At 34.4% G+C, this 16608-nt stretch overlaps 1 protein-coding gene across 2 annotated transcripts in view; it reads left to right on the forward strand.

Annotated features, from left to right (window-relative positions):
* GLRA3 (glycine receptor alpha 3) overlaps positions 1–16608 on the forward strand; it is a 156566-nt gene that overhangs the window by 78166 nt on the left and 61792 nt on the right. The gene's annotated exons all lie outside the window — the stretch shown is intronic.

Genomic DNA, 16608 nt, shown 5'->3' on the forward strand with positions numbered 1-16608 from the left:
TGGAGCTAGTGAACAGCTAAATGCAATGTGAGATCTTGCATCAGATCCTAGGCCAAGGAAAAAAAGACATTAGAGGGAGAACTTGTGAAATTTAAAATAGGTTTGTAGGTAAGTTGATAGTATCATATCAATGTTAATTTTCTGGTTCCAAACTTTATACTATTGTCATATAAGATATTAACATTAGGAGAAGCTGGGTCAGGAGGATACAGGAACTCTACTATTTGTGTAAGTCAGCAAGTCTAAAATTAGACTGGAGGAAATACCTTATTTCTGTATTTCCCAAAGAAATGCTTTTGTTCCACAACATACATGGAGGTTTGTATAATCACACAGGTGGTTCTTTCTTTCTGCTGTGAAATGAGAAGGGCAAGGTAAAACAAAAGAGCCACAGCATGGGCCTTCAATCATCTGCCATCTCTCTTCTATGGCATCATCCCTTCCCATCAGCTCCACTCCTTAGGATAAAGGTTGGGTTTCATAAGGACCAGGGTATCTTAAGAAGGGGAATGATGTATTCACAGACATTCTCTTCTAGTACTTTATGTCCTTCTGGGAAAGGTGATGAAATGGCTGTAAGAGCTGTCATTTGTCTGCCGTGATCATGGCAACTTTACAACTTGCAAATGACATATTGCTAGTCTGAATTACTACCTTTTTTCCCCTCTTCTCTTGAAACAGAGAGGAAAAAGCAAACATTTCAAACAAAAGAGGTAGATATTTTACCTTCTTAAATTTCTGCATCAGTTGAAGCAGTATCTTGCCCCCTAAAAGCCCAGTGGCTATTGGATTCGAAATGCAATATAGTTCTGTAATCCTCTTTCTTTTCTGGGGCTTCTATTTCTTATTACTTATTAAGGCTAAATTGTTTGCCCTTGACAATTTTTAGTACTACAGTTATTGTGGAATATGTTATAAAACTTAATTCATTCTGACCAACTCAATATTCGAAGCAAGATTTACTGCTCTTACTCTTCAAATCAGATTTTTCAAAATATTTCATATATATTAAAAACACTGAACAATACATTCTCTTAGCCCCAAATGACTTAGATATGCCCCTGGTCAATATGAATGCAAATATGACTCAATTTTGGCTTGTCAGTCCTAACAAAAAATATTTCTTAAAATTTTAAAATATTTTCTTCATATTTTTCTCTTTTAAAAACACAGTCGCTGAGCTGTATTATGTTTTGTCATACTTGTTTATTTTTTAATTTTAGTTTTACAAAAACATGTTATGAAATTTCTAGATCATGCCGATTATGATGTGTGTTGAAAAAAGAAAAATTTTATTTATTTGGATCAAAGCTGAACAAAACTCAGAGATGAGCAAATAATCTCTTACCTCATGCAGTGTTAGATCTCTTCTACCTAGGTTCTGCATCATAAAAAGATATCATTCTTGTAGTTTTAAAGTAATACTTTATTAAATTCAAAATACAGAATGTCCTTGTTATATGGCCCTCCCTAGGTTTTTTTCTACATAGCCTTTAATTATGATGTATTTGTGATTTTTAGGATATAAATGGGCACAAGAAATCTCTGTTTTAAAAATACTTTATGTGATCCTTCTACTCGTGAGAAAGTTGTCTAAGTCAGAAAAAAGAAAAGTAGTCAATCTACTGTTTTTAAGAGCAAGTCTGATTAATTTATAAATTTTCTTTAATAATATTTTAAAAATATTTTACTACTATGACTTAAAGCAGTGATATCTCTGTGAGGTATGCATGTTGGAGAGAAATACAGGCCAGCTTTTCCTTTCACCTGTTGTGGTCTTTTCATTATAATGATTTTTCATCTATTGCCCTGATGCCTTATGGTAGATGATTTGCAAAGATCACTGCCATAACTTTCCGTACCTCTTTGCATACTTCTTTGAAATGTGAATTTCCTGCTCCTTTCATCAAAAGGGAGAATGAATCTTATTTTTCTTCTCTTTGAACCTGGATTGGTTTTGTCACTTGCTTTAATCAAAAAGAATGTGGCAAGGACTTCCCTGGTGGTGCAGTGGTTGAGAGTCCGCCTGCCGATGCAGGGGACACGGGTTCGTGCCCTGGTCCGGGAAGATCCCACATGCCCGTGAGCCATGGCCGCTGAGCCTGCGCGTCCGGAGCCTGTGCTCCGAAACAGGAGAGGCCACAACAGTGAGAGGCCCGCGTACCGCCAAAAAAAAAAAAAAAAAAAAAAAATTTACCTCACTAAAACTTTTCCAAAGTGGAACATTTTTCTTTTAATATTCAACCTCTACCATTTCATAGTAAATAATATACAGTATAAGCCCTCATAAATCAAAAGATTTCCAAAGGTCATAAGGAGTTTTTTCAGAAAAATCACTGAAAATTTAAATATCAATTAAAATATAAAAGTGTCATATTTTAAGCCTCAGTGTTAACAATTTAAAAATACTGAAAACATTTATTAGAATAATTTGTTTACATGACTGACTTTTCTACTGAGGACAAATGTAAAAGCACACAAAATAAAAATCCTTTGCCAATAATATGCATTCCTTTGTTTTTATTTATTAAACTATGTCTTTTCCCAAATCCAAGCTGTGTTAAAAGTTCATTAAAATTATGAAGGTAAGTGTGAACATTGTTGCAAAATAATATATTAAATTTAAAAATTATGTTAGTGTATAACTAAAAAATCTGTATTTAAACTGGGAATACCTTAAGGTAAAGAAAGGATTTGCATAATTTATTTACTTTAGTAATGTTTGATGTTATATAGGTTCAGAATAAATCTTCCTTTGTTAGTCTGTTCTGTAACATTAATCCCAAATTACAGATGGTAGTAAATTAAGACCTGATCGGTGGGAAAAGACTAGCTATGCTCTGTTAGTGTCAGACTCTGCTATCATACTCAATATTAATGATATGATATCAGTATCATTGAAAAATACTTGTAACGCAAGGTGAGGCTGTTAGTCATTTATAAGATTAAATATATTCCTGAAAACTTATACGCAAGGCAGATTTTAATCAATATTTTTTCAATTACAAATTTTATTTAAGGTATCTAGTTTCAAGCCTGAAAGTAATCATTCAATTAAAAATACTGTTTTCATCTTTTATGTTCTTGTGGATTTTGATTATATATATATGTATATATATGGCATATATGGCACTCACTTCTAAAAACACATCTTTAAAATTATATCACCTTGTATGTATAATTATCTCAGTGAGACCCTTCAAGTTTCTGTAAATTAAACGGATGATGTCTATGTATTTTTAAATACACTTTAAAAACACCCATATTATAAACCTTGGGAATATTATGCTAAGTGAAAGAAGCCAGACACAAAAGGCCATATATTGTATAATTCCATTAATATGAAATATTCAGAGTAGGCCTGTCTGTAGAGATAGGAAACAGATTATCAGTTGCCAGGGGCTGGAAGGAAGGGGGAATGAGAAGTGACCACTTAATGGACACAGAGTTTCCTTTTAAGTGATGAAAATTATCTGGAACTAGAAAGTGTGATGGTTGCACTATATTGTGAATGTACTAAAAGTCACTGATGGTAAATGTTATATGTATTTGACCACAATTTAAATTAAAGAAAAAGACACATAAAATATAACACAGTTCACACCAGACATTCAAGGAAACACTAGTTGGAAAATCTTCAAAAAATTATTATTATGTGGTGCTATTATCCATCTTTTAAACTGTGAAGTGTCTCTCAGCTATCCTCAGAAAAGTTTTCTTCCTAATAGTGGGTCCTTAGAATTTCTTTATTTGAGGAGCTCTTATAGTATTGATTGACCATAGGATGTTCTGAAGACCAAATAATAGTTCATTTTCCAAGAGACTTTGGGCTTTTTGTGATCCAAATCATACATTCCAGTAGTGGAACAATTACTTACTGGAAGTCCAAAAAATAAATAATAAGCAGATCACTGCCCACATGTCATTCAATATACAAATTGAAAATTAATAAGTGCTATGTGTAAAGGGTTAGGTTCATTTTAACGTGTCAGTTATGTGATTAGCATTAAGTAGAAATAAACAAGTGAGCACATTCTACGTTGGGTATACATTTTGATACAAACTTGGGGTCATGAATGGAAGTAGTGACAGAATTTCCATGTCTATGCTGCTTCAACCATGAGAAACATATAAACTTCCTCTTCCTACTTGGTATAATATAAAATGGAGTGAGCAGATGTTATGAAATGATTTGGGCAGAAAGATGAGGCAGGAAATGGTGCCATTTTCCCCCCCTACCTATAGGTTTGTTGGCAAAACTTGCAGTGAAGGAGAAAAAGCATTCCACCTGACTGTTTAGCCCAGTTTGTGGGAAGCCTGAGCCCTGGGCAAACAATTTGCAGACACAGGGGAATCAAGTAGGAAGGCAGGTGAGCACCGGAGGCAGAAGGGCATCGCTGGATCGATGGAGCCTGTGGAGCTAGGAGCACATGAAGGCAGAGGATCATCTGTTACCTTACAACCAAAGAGCAACGTAATTACTGATTTTCATTGAAAGGAAGCAGCTACTGGAAGTAGTGGTTTTGTGTAGTCTTTATCTCTAAAGCCGGGCACGCCCAAACTGGATGAACTATATTAGTTGGAGTAAACCTCCATCAACTTCGGAAGAATGGTCCCACGGACTAAGCTTCCCTCACCAGAATTTCTACCCTTAGAGTGTAAGCACAGGCAGTGTTCTAAATGAATGTAGCCTTTTATTGTTTTTGCCAGTGGTTTAATTTTCAGTCTTGCTATTGTCGGCATGTTTGTGTCCCCCACAAATTCATACGTTGAAACCCCAAGGTGATGGTATTAGTAGGTAGGACCTTTGAGTGGAACCCTTATGAGTGGAATCAATGCCCTTATAAAGAGATCCCCCAGAGCCCCTAGCCCTTTCCACTATGTGGGGACACAGTGAGAAGTCTGAAACCAGAAAGAGGGCCTTCACCCTGATGCTGGCATCCTAAACTCAGACTTCCAGCCTCCAGAACTATGAGAAATAAATTTTTGTTGTTTATAAGCCACCCGGTCTATGGTATTTTGTTATAGCAGCCTGAACAAACTAAGACAAATCTAAACAGAGGTTACTGAATGAATAACATAGTGTGTTAGTTCACTGACTCAACACACATGTTCTGATCGATCCTGATAAATCATATGAATTTATATAACTATTTCCTTTAAATACCTTTTTTTTTTTTTTTTTTTTCGCTCAGTTGGGTCTTCACTGCTGTGCGCAGGCTGTCTCTTGTTGCGGCGAGCAGGGGCCACTCTTGGTTGTGGTGCACAGGCTTCTCATTGCAGTGGCTTCTCTTGTTGCGGAGCACAGGATCTAGGCATGCAGGCTTCAGTAGTTGTGGCACATGGGCTCAGTAGTTGTGGCGCACGGGCTTAGTTGCTCTGCAGCATGTGGGATCTTCCCGGACCAGGGCTCGAACCCATGTCCCCTGATTGGCAGGATGATTCTTAACCACTGTGCCACCAGGGAAGTCCTAAATACCATTCTTATAAGAAAATACCTCTCAATTCCTGAAAAACAGGGATTGATTTTATGTTTCATTTTCCATTTATCTTTGAAAGTCGACTCAGTTCTTGGGAATTCTTAACTTAATGTTTCCAGCATTGGTACATAATTAAGTTTCCTCAAAAGTTATAATTTTAAAATAATTCTGCCCTTTTCTAGAGAATAATTAAACATACGGATAATGAAGATGTCAAGGGGAGATTTGAAATAATCTTTCTGAACCTCTAAATTGTTCTTATAAAACTGCTTTCTTCCCTGTTGGTGTAGTGAGAATGGAAAAGCACTTTCCCAATGGGCCGTTATTTCAGAATCAGTGGACCCAGACAACCACCCTCCTTGTGGTGGGGTTTGTAGAGCAGATGGTAGGAGCAACAAGGGCTGACATTACGAGTAATTACTCCACCATTGACTATTGTGTTCTGCGCTTTGTTGAAGCACAGCAACCTATGTTGTACAGTACTTCGGAGTGAGAAAATCTTGTAACACTAAACCAGCGAAACATTTATTAGGAAGTTTGCACTTTATCCTTGTTTTTTGAGCAAGGAAAGTTATTTTCTGATCATTTTGAAATTAGTCAGGATCTCTGAGTACTACTCCTACAAACAGGAAGCATTCTGGGTTATTTTTTTCCATTTGTCTGTAAATCCAGTGATTTTTGCCTTAAATGTTCTACCCTCTTGAATGACTAGCAAAAAAAAAAAAAAAAAACTATTGTTCTAGAAACTTCTTCAAAAAATGAGAATGAGAATGTATGCAAATCAATTTTAAGAGGTATATGTATCCATTTCCTATTGCTGTTGTAACAAATTGCCACACACTTAGTGGCTTAAAACCACAAAAGATGTATTTTCTTACAATTTTGGAGGTCAGAACTCCAAAATGGGTTTTAGTGGGCTAAAATCAGGGTGTCTGCAGGGCGATGTTCCTTCTGGAGGCTCTGGGAGTGAATTCATCCCCGTCTTCTACAGCTTCTGGAGGCTGCCTGCATTCTTTGGCACATGGCTCTCTTCCCCCATCTTAAACCAATCCAGTCCCACATTGTATCACTGACACTGACTCTTTGCCTCTTTTTCACTCATAAGGATCCTCATGATTACATTGGGCCCACCCAGATAACCCCATCTCTAGGTTCTTAATCACATCTGCAAAATCTCTTTTGCCAAATAAGGTTAACACATTCACAGGTCCCGAGAATTGAAATTTGAACATCTTTGGGTCATCACTCTACCGACTACAACATCATGTAAGATGGGCATAACAAGATGCTAATAAAAACATGTTATAAATCATAAAATATATTACACAAAGTATATAAATGACAAAACACTACAGTGTGTAGGGTATTTCCCATGAATGAATAGGGTAGTTCCAGTGAGCATTTCCAGTGATTAATTTCATATTCAGATACAATATTTTGGTATGTAATTGCATAAGTAATATATTTAAGTGACAAGGTATAATTTAATAACACAAACACTGTGGAAACCACCACCTAATTTCAAAACTAAAATATTACCAATATTAAACATACCTGTATAATCCATCAAATCCCATTCTCCTAATATCTCCCTAGGTAACCACTGTGAACTATTTTGTGTTTATAATTCCTTTGCTCTCAAAATTTTATTAGAGAGAGGGAAAGAGAAATAGATAGAAATAGATAAATGAGAAAGAGAGAGAGCGGGATTGCTTGGTTTTGAATTTTATGAAAATGGTGCTATAACATATCTTTGATGCTTTTTTCTTTTTACTAAATTTAACATTTCTAAGATTTATCCTCATTGCAAATAGTAGTGTTAATTCATTTTCACAGCTATATGGTATCTGATTTTGTTGACATAATTTATTATACATTTTCCCGCCAATGAATGTTTGGATTGGTTCCAGTCTTTGTTTTGTTTTGCTTTTGTTTTTCACTGTCACTGATGGTGCTGCTATAAATATTTTGTATATGTCACCTGGTGCACATGTGGAAGGGTTTCTTTAAGATTTATACTTAGAACTAAAATTTTTGTATCTTGAGTATTCACATATCAAATTTATAATACAATGTCAATTTTCCCCACTTTTTCTATTTTCAGCTGCAGTATATAAACTATCATTTTGCTCCATATCCTTGCCAAATTGCGTATCATCAAACTTCTTATTTTTAATAACCCAGTGGGTATAAAATGGTACTCAATATCGTAATTAGCACATCTTTGTTTACCAGTGAATTTGAACATTTTTTCACATATTTGTTGGACATTTGTGGTCTCTGCCCAGTGAAACATGTCTTCTTCTGACTATATTCTGCTCAGTTTTTTGTCTTTTTCTCATCCATTGGTATGAGATTTTTTATAGTCTGGCAGTAGCCAATTGTCAGTTATACCTGTGTGGCAAATACCTTTTTCCACTGTGGTTTGTTTTTCCATTTTCCTTAAGTGGCCTGTTGATGAATAGAATTTCTTAATTTTGACATCATAGAATTTATTAAAGAATCTACCCTACCTCAAGGCCATAGACTACTCTGCTATATCTTCTATTTTTAAAAATTTTACTCTTATACTTGAACTTTTACCCAAAACTTGCTTTCTTGAGCGGTGTCACATTGGGATAGAATGTGAACTTTTTGTCATATACAGAAACATTTATTAAGCACCCAATGCTAATCTGCAAACTACTTCCTTTATATATCAAATAAGGGTTGTTTTCAGACTCTTCATTTTGTCCCATTGGTCATTTTATCTTTGCACCAATATCATAATGTCTTACAGCATTTTAGTCATTTTAAGTATCTATTACAGGAAGTCACTCTACTTTTGTTCTTCTTTTATAAACATGCCTTGGCTATTCCTGAAGCTTATAATTTGTGTAATTAATATAAATATATATTAAAGATTTGCTTGTCAATTTCCTCAAAAAATTTGTTGGACTTTGACAAAATTGCACTAAATCTAACAACTAATTTGGAAACAATTACTCCCTTCATAATATTTAATCTTTTTTGTATAATCATGGCATCTCTCTCCATTTAAGTACTTATGCTGTCAAGAAATTATAAAATGTTCTGCATAAAAGTCTTTAACATATTTTGGATGTATTTCTACATACAATTTTAGTCTTAGTATATGATATTGTCTTTCCAATCTTTCAGTTCATTTAAACCCCATAAATTATGCATTCATAGCAACATTTTTATATAGAGTAAGACTAGTTGAATTTATATCCACTTTAATCAGTTTCTCATCATTTCTTTGAGGGTTTTTTTTGTTTGTTTGTGTTTTTGCGGTACGCGGGCCTCTCACTGTTGTGGCCTCTCCGGATGCGCAGGCTCAGCGGCCATGGCTCACGGGTCTAGCCGCTCCGCGGCATGTGGGATGTTCCCGGACCCGCGCACAAACCCGTGTCCCCTGCATTGGCAGGCGGACTCTCAACCACTGTGCCACCAGGGAAGGCCCTCTCATCATTTCTGTTTGCATTTCGGAACAGGATTCTGTGGCTTTTTTTTTTTTTTCTGTCTTTCTGAAGTAAATTGATTAGAAGTCCACTTTATAAATGTTCAAGATTAAGCTGTGTATTTTTCTTTAATGACTTTCTTTCATGTTCAGTTTTGAAAGATTATATTACTGAGTACACTATTCAGAGTTCACTGTAATTTTCTCTTAGTGTTTTGAGTAAATAGACCCATTATATTGTGAATTTCATTATTGATGTTGAGAAGTCTGCTGCCAGTCTAAGTATTTTCCAGTATAGGTGATAAGTACTTACTGTACACATGCCATACAATTAATCTAACTAAAGTCTATAATTAAGTGATTTTTAGAATATTCACACAGTTGCACAACCATCATCACAAATATTTTTGGACATTTATCACTCCCTAACATCCATGTCACTCCCTGCTTCCCCTCAACTAGGAATCTACTTTCTGTCTCCATAGGTTTATCTGATGTGGACATTTTCTATAAATGGAATCATATAATACATGGTCTTTTGTAACTGGCCTCTTTAGTGTAATATGTCATTCATGTTGTAGCATGTGTCAGTACTCCATTCCTTTTTGATGAATGAATAAATGAAATGTGATATTCCACACAATGAAATATTATTTGGCAATAGAAAGGTGATTTTTTTAAAAGGTATTTTCTTTTCCTTTGCTATTCTGCAGTTTTCATATAATGTCTTCATATAAACTTATTTTTACATACCTTTATTGATATATTTTGAGTTCTCTGAATCTGAGCATTAGTTTCTTATGTTTGTTCTGAAAATCCTTGTCATTTTCTCTGACTATTGGCTTTCTCTACTCTAATTCATCCTTCTTGGATCCTAATTAGATGCAGATTACTTCAGGTTTTTCCATTTTATCCTTAAAGACTCAACTTTAAAAAGATTTTTCTTTCTCCCTTTCTCCCACTATTTTAATCTGGGATATTTCTTTAGCTGTACATTCTGTTCAATTCTCATTTCAACTGATTCTTATATGCTTTTACACATTCATTAAACTTTTAATTTCAACAATTATATTTTCATTTCATTTATTATTCTATTCGATTATTTAAAAACTATCTCTGGTATTATAGCTTCCTATTATCAACTTTATCTTTTATTTCTTTAAATACATTTTACATGTTTATTTCCTATTCTTGATCTGGTATTTCCATTGAAGTCCATGTCTGCTCATGTCTGGTTTCTTTTGTCTTTAGTTAAAGTATTGTCATTGTTATGAGCTCATATTTGTTTGAACCTAATCTATGATAATATTGAGGGTCTAATTAATTAATCCTCAGTCACAAGTTCTGTTTTTCTACCTTGTGGTGGCCCAAGGCTCAGTCTCCCAGTTTAGGCATTTGTGTTTGTTTATCATTCCTTTGGCTTTAGCTCACTCTTATTTTTGCTACTCTTTTTGTCCTTGAAGAATCCTCTTCTTGTCTTGTAAGACAGCAATACTTTTAAGAAGTATATATAGTTTGTACCTTCATCCAGAAAATAATTTGCAGTCATAGGGCCCCATATACATATAAAAATTATAATAATTAAGATTCAGCCAGATTCCTATATTAATCATACAAAAATCTAGTGGTTACTGGATTTTCTGTCCAATATTTTACAGGACACGTTTTATTATGGCCCCAATGTTTGCCCAGCTAAATTTTATTTCACTTTGAAAACGAAGCCCAATTAGATTTTCCTCAGGAAGTCTTCCCCAACCACTCCACCTTGGTCCCTATTAGCTAGCCCTTCTTTGTGTTTTCCTAGCTTGCTGTACATGCCTCCAACATAGCAATTATAATGTGAAAAAAATTATCTGTTTACAGGCTATCTTCTACAATATAGTGAGCAATTGGAGAGCAGAGATTATCTTTCACTATTGTATTATCAACACTAAACTAAATTCCAGGTTGGCAATATATGATAAAATAAGCATTTGCTGCATAATGCTAAATAACTTTGAGAATAATATTGATCTTTTAATATTTGAATAAATTCTGTTGAGTTTTTAGCGAAAAAAATATAATCTATCTCAACTTTTCAATGTACACGTGCTCCAATATATGTATATACCATTAGGTATTCACATCTTACTTTTTACAGACAGTAAATGATTAATGATATACTGGGGCAAAATTTGTATCAAGTTAAAAACCACATGACTCTCAAATAAATTTCCAATAATTTAATAAGGTTAAGTACCACTTCCTAACAATAGCTTCAACAGTATCATCAATAACTTTAAAAATAGGGGTAGAAACTGAATTCTTTAACCTGGGAAAGAGCATCTTTTTCAAAAGATTAATTAGTATACTGAATATTGAATTCGTAAAACCATTCTCATTAAATCAAATTATAAATAAGAAAGGCAGTGATAATTGCCACTACAAATCCCATTTTAGATGAAAATTTTTACAATCAACTGGAAAGCATTCAAGTGGTCCAGAAAAAATACTGTACTTGGTGGGTTATTGTTGTGCTGTTTTGTGATGATTATTTTTACAGTGCCATTTTCAAAGAGTCTTGTTTTAGACATATTACCTTCTGATTATATGCCTGGCACATTCTTTTTTAGAAATACTTTATACTCCTAATTCTTGCTCAGATTTATTGAGACATAAAGCAAAAAAATATATTTGGTTATTGAAAATAAATGAACACATTTCAGTTTTTCACAAACTGCGTAATTCCTTAGGCACTAGACCCTTTTCAATCACATGAAAAAGTATTTGTGTAAGAAAAGTGCATCATATAGCCACTGGAATGATGATTAAGAGGATTACCAGGAAATGCATAAAATACATTAAGTGAAATGAAGGATGCATAGAGCAGGTATGATAAATTTCAACTGTGTGAAAATGTGTAGGAAGAAAAGAAAACAAAGGTATTAAGGTATCAACAGTGGCAGCATTGTAGATATATATTTTCTTTGATCTGTAACAATACAATGTAAAAACACCTGCCCACAACAACAAAATAATAATTTGGCAGCAGGTTTTAAAGAGGCAGAGGGGGCAGGAGTGCTGCACGCAGGTTTGTGAGTGAAGGGGAGGAGGAGAGAGGGAGGGAAAGAGAGGGAGACAGAGACACAGAAACAGAAAGGAATAGAGAAGGAAGGAGAGGAAAGGGCAGAAAAGTGCAGAAATGAGGGAGTGAGAAGGCAGGGAGAAAAGGAAGGGGGAAGAGGTTGGGGGTAGGCTTAGCTACTGGATTAGAAATTGCCTGAAAACACTAAGGAATTTAAAAATTAACTGAATTATGAACCAAAGAAAAGAGAAGTACTTAACTTTCTTTGTTAACTTTAGGTGATTCTTTCTACTTTTTTTCTAATTGGTCATTTCAGTTCATTTCTAGCAATCCTATGCTTCCCTGTAAGGCAAAAGATGACAATAATATTCTATATGTCATTTTAGCTGATACATAGTGTTGTGCTCTCTACTAAATTTGGTCTCCCACCAGGGTACCCCTAAGGACAAATGACAATGTGGCAACAATTCGATTTAATCTGGGAACACTTAGTTTTAGTGCTTGCAATTTCCCATCAGCGAGCATGTTGATCAGTAAATCCCCAAATTCCTTACCAAAAGACCCCACCATAAACCACATAAACCAGAATCTGCGTTAGTTTATAAAATGTTTGGTTTGCATACAAGGCAATCATGAGTGGCAGTGTATTATGCAGTCAGTATATCGTTAAAACGCTGAAATCAGAACTTGTGGTCTGGATTATAGCTCTTTCATTTATTAGCTCTGTAATCCCATTGAAGTTACTTAATGTGTCTTTGTTCCTTTCTCCACATCTGTGAAGCTAAGCACACATAATAATCACACCTGCCTCACAGATTTGCTATGAGAATAGTAGAAGTAACCCATGAAGCACCTAGTATAACATCTGGCACAAAGTGAAATGTGAACAGCTGTATTTGCTATGAGGGAAAAGGGCCTTATATACTCAAACAAACAAATTTAAAATGTATATGTATGTATGTTTATGTATAAAGAGGGAGGAGGGGCAATTGATTAAAGACAAAATATAAAAATACAGAAATGTTGAAATACAGAAGTCAACGATAAGCTTATCATAATAGTTCTGCAAATTTTCAAAGATATTATTCACCAGATTTCAAGATTACAATTATCTGTCCCATATTCTTCTATGGCAAATTCAACTATCCCAGATTCAAATCAAAATGCCCCTAGTACTTCAAAACTAGTTTAGAAACAGAAAATGCAAGCAAATTTCTATCTAATATGGCTTCTAATTTTGGGGGTCTAACATTTAATGAGTGTGGTTCTAAGTACTTTATGTGGATCAATCCAATGTTCACAAGAACTCTATCAGAGGATGTGCTGTTATAACCATCCCTATTTCACAGTTGAACAAACAAGGTGCAGGGAGATTAGAAAGCTATTCACTGTGAGAGGTGACATTTGATCCCAAGAAGACTTACTTCTGAGCCTGGTATATTATAATCATTATAATATTCACCTAATAGAATTATTATTTATTTGTACCTCATAATGTAAGAATTTCAAATACTAGGTCAGAAAATTTAGTGTGGTTCTTCTTTTACTATGTGACATACAGATGGAATTTAAACCACGTATTAATGGATACTTATTTTCGAATCCAAACATGATATATAATTTTACTTGGTCAACAAAATATTTTCCTACACAATTAATTTAAAATGATTAGAATAGCGTGATACACTCTATTCTAATAATAAAATTTGACTTCCAAAATGTCAAAATTAGTCTTTCTATATTATGAAATAATGATTACATTTCTATCACTGTTGTACAAGATTAATAATACACTTATATAACATTTAAAATAACTCATTAATTGTGTAACATGCAAAATGATGAAAAAATAAAATTAACTTCTGAAGGGTTTGCAAAAATGTATATTACTACAAAAGAAGTTTCTAGGGAAAAAGAATCATTAATGTCTCTGTTCTAAAATATAATGATTCCATACACGTAAATGTCAGTTCAGCTGCCTTATAAGATTTATGAATGAATTCAATACATGGGTGGATTTTAGAAATGTGAGATACAAATATTGATTTCATTCTCATGATGTATTATCTCATATTTATACTTCTTCTTTTTTTACTCACATATAAGCTTTCTACATTTTCATCCTTATAGAAGTATAGCCAGGGCGAACAGGGAAGATTCCTTTAATAAAACACTTACACCTGAAACTAACACAACACTGTTAATAAAAATAATAAATAAATAAATAAAATAAATAAATAAAACAGAAACCTCCCCCCAAAACAAACAAACAAAAACACTTAGTCTTTAAGTATGTCCAAGGAATGACTGAATTTTTAAACTGGCTTTAGTAAGTCCACTTGACATTTTTTTTCATATGCTGCATACACATCCATTTGTCTCTGTTTTGCAAAGCTGTTTCCTTCTTTGGTCCATGGCCTTTTATTATAAGCAAGTTATTTCAACTTGAGTTACAAGGACTTTTTTTAGAGTGGTATTATTTGAATGTTTTTTATACCCTTTTCTTTGCACATTTTCACTTATGATCAGGATTCAGAAATAATATAATCGGTTGCTGAGCACAGATGGGAAGCTTCCCATTACAGTGTTCATTTGCAGGCAGATCAAAACCCAAATTGTGAGGACTGTTGAAACTAAGTTTCTGGATTTTCAGGAAATGGTCATTTTTCAGTTTTGCTTTGAACCTTGGCTCTAAACCGAAGACCTCAACATGTTAGTAAACAAAGATAGTCCTGGTTATTCACAAAAAGAGCACAATGGATACAGGATAACATTCGGCCTTGGTGACAGATGACAGTTGATGTTTTCCTTGTGTGATTTAGAAACAGAAACTGAAGTCTACTTGATGTCTTTTTTCAGCTCCTTCTTGGAGCAAAAAGCGTTCCTGGAAGATCTGAGATTGTGTCTATAAAGTTTATCAGTAAACCAATCACATAAAGATGGGGAGAGTCTACCAAATTTTATCACATAGACTACAGCTTAAAAGGACTTTTTATTTTAGCATCACAGAGTGTTCTCAATCAATAAATTTGTTACAGCATAAAAATACTTCACCTTTAAAAATATGTCTTAGGAATCAGTCCAAAAGGAAATTCTTTATGAGTCAGTTATTTTTCCTGGCAAGTATCATTATAACTTGTCTTGCTTTAGTCCTCCCTAGAGGTCAGGCAGAGAGAAACTGACTTTAGTCCAATCATTGGACTAAATGTGTTTGGTGGATGCACAGATTACAGGACCGCGAGGGATGCAGGAACTGGCCACCAGCCATGGAGCTGTGCTTCTTGGGGCTCTGAACCCTAGTCTAGGAGAGGATGACCCGTCCTTGTCTGGTAGAAGCTTGTTCATGTATCCCCGTTTATAAGTTCTGCAGATCCTCGAGGCTGGTGAGATTTCCACATTATCGTGAGCTTTGTGGTAGAAAGCTGAAGTGACCTCTGCTCCATTGTCACTTTGGAAAATACATGGGGCACCTAGAAAGCAGAAAAAATACTATCTGGTATGTAACCTTAGTTACAGTTAGAAGACAGGGATCTCAGTGCACAACTAATGATCAAGGCCACATATACATTTGTAACATTCACTACAAACTCTGAATCTGACCTCCTTGCAAGATAACCAATCTACGGGTCTGATATTACGGAAGCATTCTTTGTGATTGCTTGGTCACTGTATTCTGACTACTGGTAATTTGGTATTCAAGGAATGAAAAAATAGACGAAAACTGATATTCAGTTTCTCTGAATATCTCCAGCCCTGGCTATTTTTTGTGGAAATGAAGCTTTCTTAAAATGTTCACTTATACTTATAATGAAGTCTGCATGTTTATTTGCTCGTTTCAAAAGTCTAAGGGGAAAATTGTATTTGTAAAGTCATAGATAGTACTTATACTCATATACTGTGTAAAAATACCACACATACACGTAGCTGTCAATCTTTGTCACTCTATACATTAGTCTGGAAATCGTGAGCAAGACTTTGAAATCATTGATTCTTCTTTTAACTTAATTATGAAAGGTCTAATTGGGAAATCTCTTAAGTCAAATCTTAAAGGATTTGTCACTTTGGAAAACAGATGGGACACCTAGCAAAAGGTTTCATCCCTTATTTGAAAACCACCTTTTATTTTTACCAAATCACCAATTTCATAGAACTTACATATTATACTAAAGATGAGAAAATGTGCCTTTATTGTAAAGAAGTACGTATGTTCATTTTTAGAAAATAGACAGCTTTCAAGAAAATTTCACTAAATGCATTCTGGATGCTAAAGGATACCTACTAAAAGAAATGGTTCTAGAAAATAAATGCAAATCCGAAAATATTTTATTCTGAGTGTCTAATAGCAATCCAATATTTTATTCGGGCAAGCCAGGAGAGTAAAATTCTAATGGAACAGCAAAATACAAGCATGATAAAATTGTGCTCTTCTGTGGCCTTTTCTTTGGAGGCATATAGATCACAAAAAACCTGGGCAAATCCTCAGAACTAGAACGACTCTTGGTGGTAACAAGTGAGGATTGAGGGGTATGGAAAGCTCACAAGGATGTCAGTGGCTTTTGCTATAATTCAGAGCAGCCCAAAGACTAACACATACAAGTCTAAAT

This window comes from Aethalodelphis obliquidens, unplaced genomic scaffold (assembly GCF_003676395.1).
Source record: "Aethalodelphis obliquidens isolate GAN/ISIS:26980383/991018 unplaced genomic scaffold, ASM367639v1 scaffold61, whole genome shotgun sequence".
NCBI lineage: Eukaryota > Metazoa > Chordata > Mammalia > Artiodactyla > Delphinidae > Aethalodelphis > Aethalodelphis obliquidens.